The sequence below is a fragment of the Dendrobates tinctorius genome, unplaced genomic scaffold, assembly GCF_039654945.1.
Source record: "Dendrobates tinctorius isolate UK_male_01 unplaced genomic scaffold, ASM3965494v1 ptg000278l, whole genome shotgun sequence".
NCBI lineage: Eukaryota > Metazoa > Chordata > Amphibia > Anura > Dendrobatidae > Dendrobates > Dendrobates tinctorius.
Genome location: NW_027361945.1, coordinates 3,754,839 through 3,778,601, shown reverse-complemented (window position 1 = coordinate 3,778,601; position 23,763 = coordinate 3,754,839).

The following is a 23,763-nucleotide window of genomic DNA, read 5'->3' as shown; positions in this document are numbered from 1 at the left end:
CATGAGTTTGCAACTACTTTACTTTTGGAGAAAATTCAAAACATTCACTATTCAATAGAGCCCAATAGCAAAAATCAGGTTTTGAATGAAGAATCACATTTCTTGGTAAAATCATGCAGGATTGAAATTTTTGATGGTTTTTTACTCCTCTCAACAGCCCAAACAAGTTTCTAAAAGGATGAGTTTGCAACTACTTTACTTTTGGAGAAAATTCAAAACATTCATTATTCAATAGGGCCCAAACTATCAAAAACCAGCGGTTTCAATGAACACACATTTCTTGGTAGAATCATGCAGGACTGAAATTTTTGATGTTTTTCTACTCCTCTCATGAGCCCAAACAAGTCTCTAAAAGCATGAGTTTGCAACTACTTTACTTTTGGAGAAAATTCAAAACATTCATTATTCAATAGAGCCCAATAGCAAAAACCAGCGTTTTGAATGAAGAATCACATTTCTTGGTAGAATCATGCAGGATTGAAATTTTTGATGGTTTTTTACTCCTCTCAACAGCCCAAACAAGTTTCTAAAAGGATGAGTTTGCAACTACTTTACTTTTGGAGAAAATTCAAAACATTCATTATTCCATAGGGCCCAAACTATCAAAAACCAGCGGTTTCAATGAACACACATTTCTTGGTAGAATCATGCAGGACTGAAATTTTTGATGTTTTTCTACTCCTCTCATGAGCCCAAACAAGTCTCTAAAAGCATGAGTTTGCAACTACTTTACTTTTGGAGAAAATTCAAAACATTCATTATTCAATAGAGCCCAATAGCAAAAACCAGCGTTTTGAATGAAGAATCACATTTCTTGGTAGAATCATGCAGGATTGAAATTTTTGATGGTTTTTTACTCCTCTCAACAGCCCAAACAAGTTTCTAAAAGGATGAGTTTGCAACTACTTTACTTTTGGAGAAAATTCAAAACATTCATTATTCAATAGGGCCCAAACTATCAAAAACCAGCGGTTTCAATGAACACACATTTCTTGGTAGAATCATGCAGGACTGAAATTTTTGATGTTTTTCTACTCCTCTCATGAGCCCAAACAAGTCTCTAAAAGCATGAGTTTGCAACTACTTTACTTTTGGAGAAAATTCAAAACATTCATTATTCAATAGAGCCCAATAGCAAAAACCAGCGTTTTGAATGAAGAATCACATTTCTTGGTAGAATCATGCAGGATTGAAATTTTTGATGGTTTTTTACTCCTCTCAACAGCCCAAACAAGTTTCTAAAAGGATGAGTTTGCAACTACTTTACTTTTGGAGAAAATTCAAAACATTCATTATTCAATAGGGCCCAAACTATCAAAAACCAGCGGTTTGAATGAACACACATTTCTTGGTAGAATCATGCAGGACTGAAATTTTTGATGTTTTTCTACTCCTCTCATGAGCCCAAACAAGTCTCTAAAAGCATGAGTTTGCAACTACTTTACTTTTGGAGAAAATTCAAAACATTCATTATTCAATAGAGCCCAATAGCAAAAACCAGCGTTTTGAATGAAGAATCACATTTCTTGGTAGAATCATGCAGGATTGAAATTTTTGATGGTTTTTTACTCCTCTCAACAGCCCAAACAAGTTTCTAAAAGGATGAGTTTGCAACTACTTTACTTTTGGAGAAAATTCAAAACATTCATTATTCAATAGGGCCCAAACTATCAAAAACCAGCGGTTTCAATGAACACACATTTCTTGGTAGAATCATGCAGGACTGAAATTTTTGATGTTTTTCTACTCCTCTCATGAGCCCAAACAAGTCTCTAAAAGCATGAGTTTGCAACTACTTTACTTTTGGAGAAAATTCAAAACATTCATTACCAATAGGGCCCAAACTATCAAAAACCAGCGGTTTGAATGAACACACATTTCTTGGTAGAATCATGCAGGACTGAAATTTTTGATGTTTTTCTACTCCTCTCATGAGCCCAAACAAGTCTCTAAAAGCATGAGTTTGCAACTACTTTACTTTTGGAGAAAATTCAAAACATTCATTATTCAATAGAGCCCAATAGCAAAAACCAGCGTTTTGAATGAAGAATCACATTTCTTGGTAGAATCATGCAGGATTGAAATTTTTGATGGTTTTTTACTCCTCTCAACAGCCCAAACAAGTTTCTAAAAGGATGAGTTTGCAACTACTTTACTTTTGGAGAAAATTCAAAACATTCATTATTCAATAGGGCCCAAACTATCAAAAACCAGCGGTTTCAATGAACACACATTTCTTGGTAGAATCATGCAGGACTGAAATTTTTGATGTTTTTCTACTCCTCTCATGAGCCCAAACAAGTCTCTAAAAGCATGAGTTTGCAACTACTTTACTTTTGGAGAAAATTCAAAACATTCATTATTCAATAGAGCCCAATAGCAAAAACCAGCGTTTTGAATGAAGAATCACATTTCTTGGTAGAATCATGCAGGATTGAAATTTTTGATGGTTTTTTACTCCTCTCAACAGCCCAAACAAGTTTCTAAAAGGATGAGTTTGCAACTACTTTACTTTTGGAGAAAATTCAAAACATTCATTATTCAATAGGGCCCAAACTATCAAAAACCAGCGGTTTCAATGAACACACATTTCTTGGTAGAATCATGCAGGACTGAAATTTTTGATGTTTTTCTACTCCTCTCATGAGCCCAAACAAGTCTCTAAAAGCATGAGTTTGCAACTACTTTACTTTTGGAGAAAATTCAAAACATTCATTATTCAATAGAGCCCAATAGCAAAAACCAGCGTTTTGAATGAAGAATCACATTTCTTGGTAGAATCATGCAGGATTGAAATTTTTGATGGTTTTTTACTCCTCTCAACAGCCCAAACAAGTTTCTAAAAGGATGAGTTTGCAACTACTTTTCTTTTGGAGAAAATTCAAAACATTCATTATTCAATAGGGCCCAAACTATCAAAAAACAGCCGTTTCAATGAACATACATGTCTTGGTAGAATCATGCAGGACTGAAATATTTGATGTTTTTCTACTCATCTCATGAGCCCAAACAAGTCTCTAAAAGCATGAGTTTGCAACTACTTTACTTTTGGAGAAAATTCAAAACATTCATTATTCAATAGAGCCCAATAGCAAAAACCAGCGTTTTGAATGAAGAATCACATTTCTTGGTAGAATCATGCAGGATTGAAATTTTTGATGGTTTTTTACTCCTCTCAACAGCCCAAACAAGTTTCTAAAAGGATGAGTTTGCAACTACTTTACTTTTGGAGAAAATTCAAAACATTCATTATTCAATAGGGCCCAAACTATCAAAAACCAGCGGTTTGAATGAACACATTTCTTGGTAGAATCATGCAGGACTGAAATTTTTGATGTTTTTCTACTCCTCTCATGAGCCCATACAAGTCTCTAAAAGCATGAGTTTGCAACTACTTTACTTTTGGAGAAAATTCAAAACATTCACTATTCAATAGAGCCCAATAGCAAAAATCAGGTTTTGAATGAAGAATCACATTTCTTGGTAAAATCATGCAGGATTGAAATTTTTGATGGTTTTTTACTCCTCTCAACAGCCCAAACAAGTTTCTAAAAGGATGAGTTTGCAACTACTTTACTTTTGGAGAAAATTCAAAACATTCATTATTCAATAGGGCCCAAACTATCAAAAACCAGCGGTTTCAATGAACACACATTTCTTGGTAGAATCATGCAGGACTGAAATTTTTGATGTTTTTCTACTCTTCTCATGAGCCCAAACAAGTCTCTAAAAGCATGAGTTTGCAACTACTTTACTTTTGGAGAAAATTCAAAACATTCATTATTCAATAGAGCCCAATAGCAAAAACCAGCGTTTTGAATGAAGAATCACATTTCTTGGTAGAATCATGCAGGATTGAAATTTTTGATGGTTTTTTACTCCTCTCAACAGCCCAAACAAGTTTCTAAAAGGATGAGTTTGCAACTACTTTACTTTTGGAGAAAATTCAAAACATTCATTATTCAATAGGGCCCAAACTATCAAAAACCAGCGGTTTCAATGAACACACATTTCTTGGTAGAATCATGAAGGACTGAAATTTTTGATGTTTTTCTACTCCTCTCATGAGCCCAAACAAGTCTCTAAAAGCATGAGTTTGCAACTACTTTACTTTTGGAGAAAATTCAAAACATTCATTATTCAATAGGGCCCAAACTATCAAAAACCAGCGGTTTCAATGAACACACATTTCTTGGTAGAATCATGCAGGACTGAAATTTTTGATGTTTTTCTACTCCTCTCATGAGCCCAAACAAGTCTCTAAAAGCATGAGTTTGCAACTACTTTACTTTTGGAGAAAAGTCAAAACATTCATTATTCAATAGAGCCCAATAGCAAAAACCAGCGTTTTGAATGAAGAATCACATTTCTTGGTAGAATCATGCAGGATTGAAATTTTTGATGGTTTTTTACTCCTCTCAACAGCCCAAACAAGTTTCTAAAAGGATGAGTTTGCAACTACTTTACTTTTGGAGAAAATTCAAAACATTCATTATTCAATAGGGCCCAAACTATCAAAAAACAGCCGTTTCAATGAACATACATGTCTTGGTAGAATCATGCAGGACTGAAATATTTGATGTTTTTCTACTCATCTCATGAGCCCAAACAAGTCTCTAAAAGCATGAGTTTGCAACTACTTTACTTTTGGAGAAAATTCAAAACATTCATTATTCAATAGAGCCCAATAGCAAAAACCAGCGTTTTGAATGAAGAATCACATTTCTTGGTAGAATCATGCAGGATTGAAATTTTTGATGGTTTTTTACTCCTCTCAACAGCCCAAACAAGTTTCTAAAAGGATGAGTTTGCAACTACTTTACTTTTGGAGAAAATTCAAAACATTCATTATTCAATAGGGCCCAAACTATCAAAAACCAGCGGTTTCAATGAACACACATTTCTTGGTAGAATCATGCAGGACTGAAATTTTTGATGTTTTTCTACTCCTCTCATGAGCCCAAACAAGTCTCTAAAAGCATGAGTTTGCAACTACTTTACTTTTGGAGAAAATTCAAAACATTCATTATTCAATAGAGCCCAATAGCAAAAACCAGCGTTTTGAATGAAGAATCACATTTCTTGGTAGAATCATGCAGGATTGAAATTTTTGATGGTTTTTTACTCCTCTCAACAGCCCAAACAAGTTTCTAAAAGGATGAGTTTGCAACTACTTTACTTTTGGAGAAAATTCAAAACATTCATTATTCAATAGGGCCCAAACTATCAAAAACCAGCAGTTTGAATGAACACACATTTCTTGGTAGAATCATGCAGGACTGAAATTTTTGATGTTTTTCTACTCCTCTCATGAGCCCAAACAAGTCTCTAAAAGCATGAGTTTGCAACTACTTTACTTTTGGAGAAAATTCAAAACATTCATTATTCAATAGAGCCCAATAGCAAAAACCAGCGTTTTGAATGAAGAATCACATTTCTTGGTAGAATCATGCAGGATTGAAATTTTTGATGGTTTTTTACTCCTCTCAACAGCCCAAACAAGTTTCTAAAAGGATGAGTTTGCAACTACTTTACTTTTGGAGAAAATTCAAAACATTCATTATTCAATAGGGCCCAAACTATCAAAAACCAGCAGTTTGAATGAACACACATTTCTTGGTAGAATCATGCAGGACTGAAATTTTTGATGTTTTTCTACTCCTCTCATGAGCCCAAACAAGTCTCTAAAAGCATGAGTTTGCAACTACTTTACTTTTGGAGAAAATTCAAAACATTCATTATTCAATAGAGCCCAATAGCAAAAACCAGCGTTTTGAATGAAGAATCACATTTCTTGGTAGAATCATGCAGGATTGAAATTTTTGATGGTTTTTTACTCCTCTCAACAGCCCAAACAAGTTTCTAAAAGGATGAGTTTGCAACTACTTTACTTTTGGAGAAAATTCAAAACATTCATTATTCAATAGGGCCCAAACTATCAAAAAACAGCCGTTTCAATGAACATACATGTCTTGGTAGAATCATGCAGGACTGAAATATTTGATGTTTTTCTACTCATCTCATGAGCCCAAACAAGTCTCTAAAAGCATGAGTTTGCAACTACTTTACTTTTGGAGAAAATTCAAAACATTCATTATTCAATAGAGCCCAATAGCAAAAACCAGCGTTTTGAATGAAGAATCACATTTCTTGGTAGAATCATGCAGGATTGAAATTTTTGATGGTTTTTTACTCCTCTCAACAGCCCAAACAAGTTTCTAAAAGGATGAGTTTGCAACTACTTTACTTTTGGAGAAAATTCAAAACATTCATTATTCAATAGGGCCCAAACTATCAAAAACCAGCGGTTTCAATGAACACACATTTCTTGGTAGAATCATGCAGGACTGAAATTTTTGATGTTTTTCTACTCCTCTCATGAGCCCAAACAAGTCTCTAAAAGCATGAGTTTGCAACTACTTTACTTTTGGAGAAAATTCAAAACATTCATTATTCAATAGAGCCCAATAGCAAAAACCAGCGTTTTGAATGAAGAATCACATTTCTTGGTAGAATCATGCAGGATTGAAATTTTTGATGGTTTTTTACTCCTCTCAACAGCCCAAACAAGTTTCTAAAAGGATGAGTTTGCAACTACTTTACTTTTGGAGAAAATTCAAAACATTCATTATTCAATAGGGCCCAAACTATCAAAAACCAGCAGTTTGAATGAACACACATTTCTTGGTAGAATCATGCAGGACTGAAATTTTTGATGTTTTTCTACTCCTCTCATGAGCCCAAACAAGTCTCTAAAAGCATGAGTTTGCAACTACTTTACTTTTGGAGAAAATTCAAAACATTCATTATTCAATAGAGCCCAATAGCAAAAACCAGCGTTTTGAATGAAGAATCACATTTCTTGGTAGAATCATGCAGGATTGAAATTTTTGATGGTTTTTTACTCCTCTCAACAGCCCAAACAAGTTTCTAAAAGGATGAGTTTGCAACTACTTTACTTTTGGAGAAAATTCAAAACATTCATTATTCAATAGGGCCCAAACTATCAAAAACCAGCGGTTTCAATGAACACACATTTCTTGGTAGAATCATGCAGGACTGAAATTTTTGATGTTTTTCTACTCTTCTCATGAGCCCAAACAAGTCTCTAAAAGCATGAGTTTGCAACTACTTTACTTTTGGAGAAAATTCAAGAGGGGCGTGGCTTGCAGGGGAGCAGAGCAGTCGTGTTTTCGGGAGCTCCTGCTCTTCCCTAACTTAAGCTAAAAGAAGATTGCTTATTTGTGGAGTAATTGGACTGCAAATCAAAGAGAACATGCCTGGACGAAGATATAAGAAGAAAAAAGCGGCCCCATGGGAGAAAAAACACTTGGCAGGACTAAGAGGCTCCGGTGAGGCACCCGACCTAGGCCTTCCTCATGCTGAAGGTAAACAACAGAGGCCGCCACAATATTCTAATCACCGGCGGGGTGGAGGAGGGGAGGAATGCCCACGTGGAGTCCTGACAGCATGCAGAACGACAGCGGTGAATTCCCTTGCATCTGGCGCGGTCCCTGCTTCAGTTGATCGGAGCGGGGGGCCCGCGGGGAGAGCTGCGGCTGTGCAGTTGCGGGGAAGCAGCGGCAGTGAAGCTTGTGAAGCGGTCCCTGCTTTGACTGATGAGAGAGGGGAGACCGTCGTGAGAGCCGTGGCTGTGCAGCTGCGGGGAAGTAGCGGCGGTGGAGCTCCTGCAGCGCTGCGGTGTGGAGATCCTGCAGCGGTGAGTTCCCCTACTTGTGGAGTAGTCTCTGCTTCGGCTGCCGGGAGCGGGAGGATCAGGATGAAAGCCGCAGCTGTGCAGTTGCAGGGAAGCAGCGGCGGTGAAGCTTGTGGAGCGGTCCCTGCTTTAACTTATGAGAGAGGAGAGACCGACGTGAGAGCCGTGGCTGTGCAGCTGCAGGCGCCGCGGTGTGGAGCTGCATATACATCATCTTTGGGCCTGCAAAGAAGAACTCCAGATCCATTGGGAGTTTACACAGGAACCAAATCTTCGGCGGTGGATTCTTTTGTTCTGGCTTCAGTTGAGAGGTGCGGGGGAGCCGCGGCTAAGCCGCTACAGAAGAACATCAAAGAGAAATCTCCTGCAACACCGCCTTATGAACCGGCCGGTTCACCCTTTGTTACTGAGCATATGAAACCATCAGGAGACCAAACAGTGAGTGGGGTGTTGGCGGAGGAGCCCCCTGGGCTTAGTGCGGTCCCAGCTGTAGTTGTTAAAAGCCCGGGAAATTCAGTTGGAGTCATGGCCGTGCACCTGGGGGAGTATGGTTGTGGGGAAACCTCTGCATTGCCGCTGCATAAATATGCCGAAGGTTCATCTTTAATTACTTCTACTGCAACTTTAATAAACTCTAACGCATATCCCAACAGTGTTTTGCGATGCGATGCAGTGGAATTTATTCCGGCACATCCGTTTAATCAGCAATTAAATGGGGAGACAAATATAAAGCCACTACTGCATTGTGGGGGGGTCCCATCCCCCTCTGAGCTAGGTGATAGTGTGGAGCCTCAAAATGATATTAATAAGGGTCCACAAAAAAATGGATCTTTGCATTCGCCAAAAAAGGGGTTGGAGCAACCAGTTTCTGTTTCCACCAAACAATCACTGGCTGATTTCTGTTATAAGCTTTTTGCAGACATTAATAAAAAAACTGATGAGGACATTAGATCTAGACTCAACAATTCTGAAATTAAAGACCTGTCTCCTTCTCCTCCTCCTCTTCCTACTACTAACGCAGATTTAAACCATAACAAATCAGATATATCGTCTGATGGCGGGGAGGAGTCAGAAAGTGTTTGCTCTGATGGATCTCTTGAGGAGGTGGTCTCTACTATAAGCTCAGAAAGTGACTTGATTGATAGTAGTGTTATGGATGAGGCATTTTCAACACGTTCTTTTAATTCGGAGAGTTCTGTCGGCCATGGGGACTCTGGAGACGAGCAGATTTCTAACGAGGATAAACCTACTATAGCTAAAAAGAATAATGATGCTGATACTGAGGAGACATCTCTTGATTTATTGTCGCTGGACAATATAATGGTTTCTGGGGAGTATCCCGCGGACGATTTTCTGGTTAAATTATGCAAAGCTTTCTTGACCTCATTGAATGGCCTGGGAGTTGTCGGTGGGGGAGACTCGGGAACTGACAAAGTTAAAGCAATAGGAAACTTGATTAAGCAACTCATGAAGGACATATTATTGATAGTAGTCAGCGATAATATAATAAAACCTAACTCCACACCTGACATTTCTCTTCAAAGTGCAGAATCTACTTCTAAAAAATTTGAATTCTCGTCTTCTGAAAAAGCTTCAGATTTTCATGAACTCTCGGACTCTGTGAAGAAAATACAGAATGATATTGCCTCTTTTAGATGCTGCTTGTCCAATTTTGAGGATTTAAAGAGAAAGAATAATATAAAAATCAGAGGCATTCCTGAGTCAATCCAACCATCCCGACTTAAGGAGTACGTCTCTTCAATGGTGTCTTATTTAGTTCCGGAAACTAAAGGGAAAAACCTTATTGAGAAAATATTTAGGATTAGAAGACCTTCTTCTTTGCCACCTGATCTAGCCAGTGATGTCATCGTTTCATTCTATCCTAATTGGGTGAGCAATACCCTCCTTGGCGTATCCAGAGATTCAAACTTCCTCTCGTCACCTTACAGTAACTTAACTTTCTTCAAAGATCTATCCAGATTCACTATACAAAAACGCAGATCATTTTTCCAGACAACAACTTGGCTTCGAAATGCTCATATTAGTTATAATTGGACCCAATCATCAACATTACTTGTGAATTTTGCTTCCAAGTTGGTTCACATTCGATCTCCGGAGGAGGGTTTGGACTTCCTTAAAAATACCGGACTGATCCCTATTGTCTCTCCTTCTAATACTCTTCGTCCATCTGCACAGGACCTCCGTCTCCATCATACATGAACTTTGGACTCCCTTGGATCTTCTCTATTGTGGACTGTCAGGGTTTGTTTCTCCTTATTTTGATTTGCAACTGAAATAACTTCAAGATTTGTGGTTGCTTGCTCCACTAAGATAATCTGAGAATAAAAAAAGCCGAACTTTCCTCCTCCTATTGGTCTTTGGGTACTGGATACTCGGACCAACGCGACAAGTTTGCATATAACATTTGAGTTACTTAAATTTTTTTTTTGTGTACTAGTATATGTATGCTTGTCCTCATACAATAGGAGTTTATTCACTCCTAAAACACTACAAAGAAACATACTGTTAGTCTTTGTCTTGGCTCTTCTTTATGGGGTTTTTCAATCCCCACTATATCGAAGAGACAAGACACTTTAGTATAGTTTATTTCCCTCCTTTCTTCCCTCTGTTCTACCCTTTGTACGTCTCAATAAAGCAACTTAAAACTTACTCCGAACCCCTTACCCTTCCTTTCCCTTTGCCTTATTGTAATATCTACACTTAAACATCAATGTTAAACTATTGCTGTTATCTTGAAAACTTAATAAAGTTCTTTGAAAATGGAGAAAATTCAAAACATTCATTATTCAATAGAGCCCAATAGCAAAAACCAGCGTTTTGAATGAAGAATCACATTTCTTGGTAGAATCATGCAGGATTGAAATTTTTGATGGTTTTTTACTCCTCTCAACAGCCCAAACAAGTTTCTAAAAGGATGAGTTTGCAACTACTTTACTTTTGGAGAAAATTCAAAACATTCATTATTCAATAGAGCCCAAACTATCAAAAACCAGCGGTTTCAATGAACACACATTTCTTGGTAGAATCATGCAGGACTGAAATTTTTGATGTTTTTCTACTCCTCTCATGAGCCCAAACAAGTCTCTAAAAGCATGAGTTTGCAACTACTTTACTTTTGGAGAAAATTCAAAACATTCATTATTCAATAGGGCCCAAACTATCAAAAACCAGCGGTTTGAATGAACACACATTTCTTGGTAGAATCATGCAGGACTGAAATTTTTGATGTTTTTCTACTCCTCTCATGAGCCCAAAAAGTCTCTAAAAGCATGAGTTTGCAACTACTTTACTTTTGGAGAAAATTCAAAACATTCATTATTCAATAGAGCCCAATAGCAAAAACCAGCGTTTTGAATGAAGAATCACATTTCTTGGTAGAATCATGCAGGATTGAAATTTTTGATGGTTTTTTACTCCTCTCAACAGCCCAAACAAGTTTCTAAAAGGATGAGTTTGCATCTACTTTACTTTTGGAGAAAATTCAAAACATTCATTATTCAATAGGGCCCAAACTATCAAAAACCAGCGGTTTCAATGAACACACATTTCTTGGTAGAATCATGAAGGACTGAAATTTTTGATGTTTTTCTACTCCTCTCATGAGCCCAAACAAGTCTCTAAAAGGATGAGTTTGCAACTACTTTACTTTTGGAGAAAATTCAAAACATTCATTATTCAATAGGGCCCAAACTATCAAAAACCAGCGGTTTCAATGAACACACATTTCTTGGTAGAATCATGCAGGACTGAAATTTTTGATGTTTTTCTACTCCTCTCATGAGCCCAAACAAGTCTCTAAAAGCATGAGTTTGCAACTACTTTACTTTTGGAGAAAATTCAAAACATTCATTATTCAATAGAGCCCAATAGCAAAAACCAGCGTTTTGAATGAAGAATCACATTTCTTGGTAGAATCATGCAGGATTGAAATTTTTGATGGTTTTTTACTCCTCTCAACAGCCCAAACAAGTTTCTAAAAGGATGAGTTTGCAACTACTTTACTTTTGGAGAAAATTCAAAACATTCATTATTCAATAGGGCCCAAACTATCAAAAAACAGCCGTTTCAATGAACATACATGTCTTGGTAGAATCATGCAGGACTGAAATTTTTGATGTTTTTCTACTCATCTCATGAGCCCAAACAAGTCTCTAAAAGCATGAGTTTGCAACTACTTTACTTTTGGAGAAAATTCAAAACATTCATTATTCAATAGAGCCCAATAGCAAAAACCAGCGTTTTGAATGAAGAATCACATTTCTTGGTAGAATCATGCAGGATTGAAATTTTTGATGGTTTTTTACTCCTCTCAACAGCCCAAACAAGTTTCTAAAAGGATGAGTTTGCAACTACTTTACTTTTGGAGAAAATTCAAAACATTCATTATTCAATAGGGCCCAAACTATCAAAAACCAGCGGTTTGAATGAACACATTTCTTGGTAGAATCATGCAGGACTGAAATTTTTGATGTTTTTCTACTCCTCTCATGAGCCCATACAAGTCTCTAAAAGCATGAGTTTGCAACTACTTTACTTTTGGAGAAAATTCAAAACATTCACTATTCAATAGAGCCCAATAGCAAAAATCAGGTTTTGAATGAAGAATCACATTTCTTGGTAAAATCATGCAGGATTGAAATTTTTGATGGTTTTTTACTCCTCTCAACAGCCCAAACAAGTTTCTAAAAGGATGAGTTTGCAACTACTTTACTTTTGGAGAAAATTCAAAACATTCATTATTCAATAGGGCCCAAACTATCAAAAACCAGCGGTTTCAATGAACACACATTTCTTGGTAGAATCATGCAGGACTGAAATTTTTGATGTTTTTCTACTCCTCTCATGAGCCCAAACAAGTCTCTAAAAGCATGAGTTTGCAACTACTTTACTTTTGGAGAAAATTCAAAACATTCATTATTCAATAGAGCCCAATAGCAAAAACCAGCGTTTTGAATGAAGAATCACATTTCTTGGTAGAATCATGCAGGATTGAAATTTTTGATGGTTTTTTACTCCTCTCAACAGCCCAAACAAGTTTCTAAAAGGATGAGTTTGCAACTACTTTACTTTTGGAGAAAATTCAAAACATTCATTATTCCATAGGGCCCAAACTATCAAAAACCAGCGGTTTCAATGAACACACATTTCTTGGTAGAATCATGCAGGACTGAAATTTTTGATGTTTTTCTACTCCTCTCATGAGCCCAAACAAGTCTCTAAAAGCATGAGTTTGCAACTACTTTACTTTTGGAGAAAATTCAAAACATTCATTATTCAATAGAGCCCAATAGCAAAAACCAGCGTTTTGAATGAAGAATCACATTTCTTGGTAGAATCATGCAGGATTGAAATTTTTGATGGTTTTTTACTCCTCTCAACAGCCCAAACAAGTTTCTAAAAGGATGAGTTTGCAACTACTTTACTTTTGGAGAAAATTCAAAACATTCATTATTCAATAGGGCCCAAACTATCAAAAACCAGCGGTTTGAATGAACACACATTTCTTGGTAGAATCATGCAGGACTGAAATTTTTGATGTTTTTCTACTCCTCTCATGAGCCCAAACAAGTCTCTAAAAGCATGAGTTTGCAACTACTTTACTTTTGGAGAAAATTCAAAACATTCATTATTCAATAGAGCCCAATAGCAAAAACCAGCGTTTTGAATGAAGAATCACATTTCTTGGTAGAATCATGCAGGATTGAAATTTTTGATGGTTTTTTACTCCTCTCAACAGCCCAAACAAGTTTCTAAAAGGATGAGTTTGCAACTACTTTACTTTTGGAGAAAATTCAAAACATTCATTATTCAATAGGGCCCAAACTATCAAAAACCAGCGGTTTGAATGAACACACATTTCTTGGTAGAATCATGCAGGACTGAAATTTTTGATGTTTTTCTACTCCTCTCATGAGCCCAAACAAGTCTCTAAAAGCATGAGTTTGCAACTACTTTACTTTTGGAGAAAATTCAAAACATTCATTATTCAATAGAGCCCAATAGCAAAAACCAGCGTTTTGAATGAAGAATCACATTTCTTGGTAGAATCATGCAGGATTGAAATTTTTGATGGTTTTTTACTCCTCTCAACAGCCCAAACAAGTTTCTAAAAGGATGAGTTTGCAACTACTTTACTTTTGGAGAAAATTCAAAACATTCATTATTCAATAGGGCCCAAACTATCAAAAACCAGCGGTTTCAATGAACACACATTTCTTGGTAGAATCATGCAGGACTGAAATTTTTGATGTTTTTCTACTCCTCTCATGAGCCCAAACAAGTCTCTAAAAGCATGAGTTTGCAACTACTTTACTTTTGGAGAAAATTCAAAACATTCATTACCAATAGGGCCCAAACTATCAAAAACCAGCGGTTTGAATGAACACACATTTCTTGGTAGAATCATGCAGGACTGAAATTTTTGATGTTTTTCTACTCCTCTCATGAGCCCAAACAAGTCTCTAAAAGCATGAGTTTGCAACTACTTTACTTTTGGAGAAAATTCAAAACATTCATTATTCAATAGAGCCCAATAGCAAAAACCAGCGTTTTGAATGAAGAATCACATTTCTTGGTAGAATCATGCAGGATTGAAATTTTTGATGGTTTTTTACTCCTCTCAACAGCCCAAACAAGTTTCTAAAAGGATGAGTTTGCAACTACTTTACTTTTGGAGAAAATTCAAAACATTCATTATTCAATAGGGCCCAAACTATCAAAAACCAGCGGTTTCAATGAACACACATTTCTTGGTAGAATTATGCAGGACTGAAATTTTTGATGTTTTTCTACTCCTCTCATGAGCCCAAACAAGTCTCTAAAAGCATGAGTTTGCAACTACTTTACTTTTGGAGAAAATTCAAAACATTCATTATTCAATAGGGCCCAAACTATCAAAAACCAGCGGTTTCAATGAACACACATTTCTTGGTAGAATCATGCAGGACTGAAATTTTTGATGTTTTTCTACTCCTCTCATGAGCCCAAACAAGTCTCTAAAAGCATGAGTTTGCAACTACTTTACTTTTGGAGAAAAGTCAAAACATTCATTATTCAATAGAGCCCAATAGCAAAAACCAGCGTTTTGAATGAAGAATCACATTTCTTGGTAGAATCATGCAGGATTGAAATTTTTGATGGTTTTTTACTCCTCTCAACAGCCCAAACAAGTTTCTAAAAGGATGAGTTTGCAACTACTTTACTTTTGGAGAAAATTCAAAACATTCATTATTCAATAGGGCCCAAACTATCAAAAAACAGCCGTTTCAATGAACATACATGTCTTGGTAGAATCATGCAGGACTGAAATATTTGATGTTTTTCTACTCATCTCATGAGCCCAAACAAGTCTCTAAAAGCATGAGTTTGCAACTACTTTACTTTTGGAGAAAATTCAAAACATTCATTATTCAATAGAGCCCAATAGCAAAAACCAGCGTTTTGAATGAAGAATCACATTTCTTGGTAGAATCATGCAGGATTGAAATTTTTGATGGTTTTTTACTCCTCTCAACAGCCCAAACAAGTTTCTAAAAGGATGAGTTTGCAACTACTTTACTTTTGGAGAAAATTCAAAACATTCATTATTCAATAGGGCCCAAACTATCAAAAACCAGCGGTTTCAATGAACACACATTTCTTGGTAGAATCATGCAGGACTGAAATTTTTGATGTTTTTCTACTCCTCTCATGAGCCCAAACAAGTCTCTAAAAGCATGAGTTTGCAACTACTTTACTTTTGGAGAAAATTCAAAACATTCATTATTCAATAGAGCCCAATAGCAAAAACCAGCGTTTTGAATGAAGAATCACATTTCTTGGTAGAATCATGCAGGATTGAAATTTTTGATGGTTTTTTACTCCTCTCAACAGCCCAAACAAGTTTCTAAAAGGATGAGTTTGCAACTACTTTACTTTTGGAGAAAATTCAAAACATTCATTATTCAATAGGGCCCAAACTATCAAAAACCAGCAGTTTGAATGAACACACATTTCTTGGTAGAATCATGCAGGACTGAAATTTTTGATGTTTTTCTACTCCTCTCATGAGCCCAAACAAGTCTCTAAAAGCATGAGTTTGCAACTACTTTACTTTTGGAGAAAATTCAAAACATTCATTATTCAATAGAGCCCAATAGCAAAAACCAGCGTTTTGAATGAAGAATCACATTTCTTGGTAGAATCATGCAGGATTGAAATTTTTGATGGTTTTTTACTCCTCTCAACAGCCCAAACAAGTTTCTAAAAGGATGAGTTTGCAACTACTTTACTTTTGGAGAAAATTCAAAACATTCATTATTCAATAGGGCCCAAACTATCAAAAACCAGCAGTTTGAATGAACACACATTTCTTGGTAGAATCATGCAGGACTGAAATTTTTGATGTTTTTCTACTCCTCTCATGAGCCCAAACAAGTCTCTAAAAGCATGAGTTTGCAACTACTTTACTTTTGGAGAAAATTCAAAACATTCATTATTCAATAGAGCCCAATAGCAAAAACCAGCGTTTTGAATGAAGAATCACATTTCTTGGTAGAATCATGCAGGATTGAAATTTTTGATGGTTTTTTACTCCTCTCAACAGCCCAAACAAGTTTCTAAAAGGATGAGTTTGCAACTACTTTACTTTTGGAGAAAATTCAAAACATTCATTATTCAATAGGGCCCAAACTATCAAAAAACAGCCGTTTCAATGAACATACATGTCTTGGTAGAATCATGCAGGACTGAAATATTTGATGTTTTTCTACTCATCTCATGAGCCCAAACAAGTCTCTAAAAGCATGAGTTTGCAACTACTTTACTTTTGGAGAAAATTCAAAACATTCATTATTCAATAGAGCCCAATAGCAAAAACCAGCGTTTTGAATGAAGAATCACATTTCTTGGTAGAATCATGCAGGATTGAAATTTTTGATGGTTTTTTACTCCTCTCAACAGCCCAAACAAGTTTCTAAAAGGATGAGTTTGCAACTACTTTACTTTTGGAGAAAATTCAAAACATTCATTATTCAATAGGGCCCAAACTATCAAAAACCAGCGGTTTCAATGAACACACATTTCTTGGTAGAATCATGCAGGACTGAAATTTTTGATGTTTTTCTACTCCTCTCATGAGCCCAAACAAGTCTCTAAAAGCATGAGTTTGCAACTACTTTACTTTTGGAGAAAATTCAAAACATTCATTATTCAATAGAGCCCAATAGCAAAAACCAGCGTTTTGAATGAAGAATCACATTTCTTGGTAGAATCATGCAGGATTGAAATTTTTGATGGTTTTTTACTCCTCTCAACAGCCCAAACAAGTTTCTAAAAGGATGAGTTTGCAACTACTTTACTTTTGGAGAAAATTCAAAACATTCATTATTCAATAGGGCCCAAACTATCAAAAACCAGCAGTTTGAATGAACACACATTTCTTGGTAGAATCATGCAGGACTGAAATTTTTGATGTTTTTCTACTCCTCTCATGAGCCCAAACAAGTCTCTAAAAGCATGAGTTTGCAACTACTTTACTTTTGGAGAAAATTCAAAACATTCATTATTCAATAGAGCCCAATAGCAAAAACCAGCGTTTTGAATGAAGAATCACATTTCTTGGTAGAATCATGCAGGATTGAAATTTTTGATGGTTTTTTACTCCTCTCAACAGCCCAAACAAGTTTCTAAAAGGATGAGTTTGCAACTACTTTACTTTTGGAGAAAATTCAAAACATTCATTATTCAATAGGGCCCAAACTATCAAAAACCAGCGGTTTCAATGAACACACATTTCTTGGTAGAATCATGCAGGACTGAAATTTTTGATGTTTTTCTACTCTTCTCATGAGCCCAAACAAGTCTCTAAAAGCATGAGTTTGCAACTACTTTACTTTTGGAGAAAATTCAAAACATTCATTATTCAATAGAGCCCAATAGCAAAAACCAGCGTTTTGAATGAAGAATCACATTTCTTGGTAGAATCATGCAGGATTGAAATTTTTGATGGTTTTTTACTCCTCTCAACAGCCCAAACAAGTTTCTAAAAGGATGAGTTTGCAACTACTTTACTTTTGGAGAAAATTCAAAACATTCATTATTCAATAGAGCCCAAACTATCAAAAACCAGCGGTTTCAATGAACACACATTTCTTGGTAGAATCATGCAGGACTGAAATTTTTGATGTTTTTCTACTCCTCTCATGAGCCCAAACAAGTCTCTAAAAGCATGAGTTTGCAACTACTTTACTTTTGGAGAAAATTCAAAACATTCATTATTCAATAGGGCCCAAACTATCAAAAACCAGCGGTTTGAATGAACACACATTTCTTGGTAGAATCATGCAGGACTGAAATTTTTGATGTTTTTCTACTCCTCTCATGAGCCCAAAAAGTCTCTAAAAGCATGAGTTTGCAACTACTTTACTTTTGGAGAAAATTCAAAACATTCATTATTCAATAGAGCCCAATAGCAAAAACCAGCGTTTTGAATGAAGAATCACATTTCTTGGTAGAATCATGCAGGATTGAAATTTTTGATGGTTTTTTACTCCTCTCAACAGCCCAAACAAGTTTCTAAAAGGATGAGTTTGCATCTACTTTACTTTTGGAGAAAATTCAAAACATTCATTATTCAATAGGGCCCAAACTATCAAAAACCAGCGGTTTCAATGAACACACATTTCTTGGTAGAATCATGAAGGACTGAAATTTTTGATGTTTTTCTACTCCTCTCATGAGCCCAAACAAGTCTCTAAAAGGATGAGTTTGCAACTACTTTACTTTTGGAGAAAATTCAAAACATTCATTATTCAATAGGGCCCAAACTATCAAAAACCAGCGGTTTCAATGAACACACATTTCTTGGTAGAATCATGCAGGACTGAAATTTTTGATGTTTTTCTACTCCTCTCATGAGCCCAAACAAGTCTCTAAAAGCATGAGTTTGCAACTACTTTACTTTTGGAGAAAATTCAAAACATTCATTATTCAATAGAGCCCAATAGCAAAAACCAGCGTTTTGAATGAAGAATCACATTTCTTGGTAGAATCATGCAGGATTGAAATTTTTGATGGTTTTTTACTCCTCTCAACAGCCCAAACAAGTTTCTAAAAGGATGAGTTTGCAACTACTTTACTTTTGGAGAAAATTCAAAACATTCATTATTCAATAGGGCCCAAACTATCAAAAAACAGCCGTTTCAATGAACATACATGTCTTGGTAGAATCATGCAGGACTGAAATTTTTGATGTTTTTCTACTCATCTCATGAGCCCAAACAAGTCTCTAAAAGCATGAGTTTGCAACTACTTTACTTTTGGAGAAAATTCAAAACATTCATTATTCAATAGAGCCCAATAGCAAAAACCAGCGTTTTGAATGAAGAATCACATTTCTTGGTAGAATCATGCAGGATTGAAATTTTTGATGGTTTTTTACTCCTCTCAACAGCCCAAACAAGTTTCTAAAAGGATGAGTTTGCAACTACTTTACTTTTGGAGAAAATTCAAAACATTCATTATTCAATAGGGCCCAAACTATCAAAAACCAGCGGTTTGAATGAACACATTTCTTGGTAGAATCATGCAGGACTGAAATTTTTGATGTTTTTCTACTCCTCTCATGAGCCCATACAAGTCTCTAAAAGCATGAGTTTGCAACTACTTTACTTTTGGAGAAAATTCAAAACATTCACTATTCAATAGAGCCCAATAGCAAAAATCAGGTTTTGAATGAAGAATCACATTTCTTGGTAAAATCATGCAGGATTGAAATTTTTGATGGTTTTTTACTCCTCTCAACAGCCCAAACAAGTTTCTAAAAGGATGAGTTTGCAACTACTTTACTTTTGGAGAAAATTCAAAACATTCATTATTCAATAGGGCCCAAACTATCAAAAACCAGCGGTTTCAATGAACACACATTTCTTGGTAGAATCATGCAGGACTGAAATTTTTGATGTTTTTCTACTCCTCTCATGAGCCCAAACAAGTCTCTAAAAGCATGAGTTTGCAACTACTTTACTTTTGGAGAAAATTCAAAACATTCATTATTCAATAGAGCCCAATAGCAAAAACCAGCGTTTTGAATGAAGAATCACATTTCTTGGTAGAATCATGCAGGATTGAAATTTTTGATGGTTTTTTACTCCTCTCAACAGCCCAAACAAGTTTCTAAAAGGATGAGTTTGCAACTACTTTACTTTTGGAGAAAATTCAAAACATTCATTATTCCATAGGGCCCAAACTATCAAAAACCAGCGGTTTCAATGAACACACATTTCTTGGTAGAATCATGCAGGACTGAAATTTTTGATGTTTTTCTACTCCTCTCATGAGCCCAAACAAGTCTCTAAAAGCATGAGTTTGCAACTACTTTACTTTTGGAGAAAATTCAAAACATTCATTATTCAATAGAGCCCAATAGCAAAAACCAGCGTTTTGAATGAAGAATCACATTTCTTGGTAGAATCATGCAGGATTGAAATTTTTGATGGTTTTTTACTCCTCTCAACAGCCCAAACAAGTTTCTAAAAGGATGAGTTTGCAACTACTTTACTTTTGGAGAAAATTCAAAACATTCATTATTCAATAGGGCCCAAACTATCAAAAACCAGCGGTTTGAATGAACACACATTTCTTGGTAGAATCATGCAGGACTGAAATTTTTGATGTTTTTCTACTCCTCTCATGAGCCCAAACAAGTCTCTAAAAGCATGAGTTTGCAACTACTTTACTTTTGGAGAAAATTCAAAACATTCATTATTCAATAGAGCCCAATAGCAAAAACCAGCGTTTTGAATGAAGAATCACATTTCTTGGTAGAATCATGCAGGATTGAAATTTTTGATGGTTTTTTACTCCTCTCAACAGCCCAAACAAGTTTCTAAAAGGATGAGTTTGCAACTACTTTACTTTTGGAGAAAATTCAAAACATTCATTATTCAATAGGGCCCAAACTATCAAAAACCAGCGGTTTGAATGAACACACATTTCTTGGTAGAATCATGCAGGACTGAAATTTTTGATGTTTTTCTACTCCTCTCATGAGCCCAAACAAGTCTCTAAAAGCATGAGTTTGCAACTACTTTACTTTTGGAGAAAATTCAAAACATTCATTATTCAATAGAGCCCAATAGCAAAAACCAGCGTTTTGAATGAAGAATCACATTTCTTGGTAGAATCATGCAGGATTGAAATTTTTGATGGTTTTTTACTCCTCTCAACAGCCCAAACAAGTTTCTAAAAGGATGAGTTTGCAACTACTTTACTTTTGGAGAAAATTCAAAACATTCATTATTCAATAGGGCCCAAACTATCAAAAACCAGCGGTTTCAATGAACACACATTTCTTGGTAGAATCATGCAGGACTGAAATTTTTGATGTTTTTCTACTCCTCTCATGAGCCCAAACAAGTCTCTAAAAGCATGAGTTTGCAACTACTTTACTTTTGGAGAAAATTCAAAACATTCATTACCAATAGGGCCCAAACTATCAAAAACCAGCGGTTTGAATGAACACACATTTCTTGGTAGAATCATGCAGGACTGAAATTTTTGATGTTTTTCTACTCCTCTCATGAGCCCAAACAAGTCTCTAAAAGCATGAGTTTGCAACTACTTTACTTTTGGAGAAAATTCAAAACATTCATTATTCAATAGAGCCCAATAGCAAAAACCAGCGTTTTGAATGAAGAATCACATTTCTTGGTAGAATCATGCAGGATTGAAATTTTTGATGGTTTTTTACTCCTCTCAACAGCCCAAACAAGTTTCTAAAAGGATGAGTTTGCAACTACTTTACTTTTGGAGAAAATTCAAAACATTCATTATTCAATAGGGCCCAAACTATCAAAAACCAGCGGTTTCAATGAACACACATTTCTTGGTAGAATTATGCAGGACTGAAATTTTTGATGTTTTTCTACTCCTCTCATGAGCCCAAACAAGTCTCTAAAAGCATGAGTTTGCAACTACTTTACTTTTGGAGAAAATTCAAAACATTCATTATTCAATAGAGCCCAATAGCAAAAACCAGCGTTTTGAATGAAGAATCACATTTCTTGGTAGAATCATGCAGGATTGAAATTTTTGATGGTTTTTTACTCCTCTCAACAGCCCAAACAAGTTTCTAAAAGGATGAGTTTGCAACTACTTTACTTTTGGAGAAAATTCAAAACATTCATTATTCAATAGGGCCCAAACTATCAAAAACCAGCGGTTTCAATGAACACACATTTCTTGGTAGAATCATGCAGGACTGAAATTTTTGATGTTTTTCTACTCCTCTCATGAGCCCAAACAAGTCTCTAAAAGCATGAGTTTGCAACTACTTTACTTTTGGAGAAAATTCAAAACATTCATTATTCAATAGAGCCCAATAGCAAAAACCAGCGTTTTGAATGAAGAATCACATTTCTTGGTAGAATCATGCAGGATTGAAATTTTTGATGGTTTTTTACTCCTCTCAACAGCCCAAACAAGTTTCTAAAAGGATGAGTTTGCAACTACTTTACTTTTGGAGAAAATTCAAAACATTCATTATTCAATAGGGCCCAAACTATCAAAAAACAGCCGTTTCAATGAACATACATGTCTTGGTAGAATCATGCAGGACTGAAATATTTGATGTTTTTCTACTCATCTCATGAGCCCAAACAAGTCTCTAAAAGCATGAGTTTGCAACTACTTTACTTTTGGAGAAAATTCAAAACATTCATTATTCAATAGAGCCCAATAGCAAAAACCAGCGTTTTGAATGAAGAATCACATTTCTTGGTAGAATCATGCAGGATTGAAATTTTTGATGGTTTTTTACTCCTCTCAACAGCCCAAACAAGTTTCTAAAAGGATGAGTTTGCAACTACTTTACTTTTGGAGAAAATTCAAAACATTCATTATTCAATAGGGCCCAAACTATCAAAAACCAGCGGTTTGAATGAACACATTTCTTGGTAGAATCATGCAGGACTGAAATTTTTGATGTTTTTCTACTCCTCTCATGAGCCCATACAAGTCTCTAAAAGCATGAGTTTGCAACTACTTTACTTTTGGATAAAATTCAAAACATTCACTATTCAATAGAGCCCAATAGCAAAAATCAGGTTTTGAATGAAGAATCACATTTCTTGGTAAAATCATGCAGGATTGAAATTTTTGATGGTTTTTTACTCCTCTCAACAGCCCAAACAAGTTTCTAAAAGGATGAGTTTGCAACTACTTTACTTTTGGAGAAAATTCAAAACATTCATTATTCAATAGGGCCCAAACTATCAAAAACCAGCGGTTTCAATGAACACACATTTCTTGGTAGAATCATGCAGGACTGAAATTTTTGATGTTTTTCTACTCTTCTCATGAGCCCAAACAAGTCTCTAAAAGCATGAGTTTGCAACTACTTTACTTTTGGAGAAAATTCAAAACATTCATTATTCAATAGAGCCCAATAGCAAAAACCAGCGTTTTGAATGAAGAATCACATTTCTTGGTAGAATCATGCAGGATTGAAATTTTTGATGGTTTTTTACTCCTCTCAACAGCCCAAACAAGTTTCTAAAAGGATGAGTTTGCAACTACTTTACTTTTGGAGAAAATTCAAAACATTCATTATTCAATAGGGCCCAAACTATCAAAAACCAGCGGTTTCAATGAACACACATTTCTTGGTAGAATCATGAAGGACTGAAATTTTTGATGTTTTTCTACTCCTCTCATGAGCCCAAACAAGTCTCTAAAAGCATGAGTTTGCAACTACTTTACTTTTGGAGAAAATTCAAAACATTCATTATTCAATAGGGCCCAAACTATCAAAAACCAGCGGTTTCAATGAACACACATTTCTTGGTAAAATCATGCAGGACTGAAATTTTTGATGTTTTTCTACTCCTCTCATGAGCCCAAACAAGTCTCTAAAAGCATGAGTTTGCAACTACTTTACTTTTGGAGAAAAGTCAAAACATTCATTATTCAATAGAGCCCAATAGCAAAAACCAGCGTTTTGAATGAAGAATCACATTTCTTGGTAGAATCATGCAGGATTGAAATTT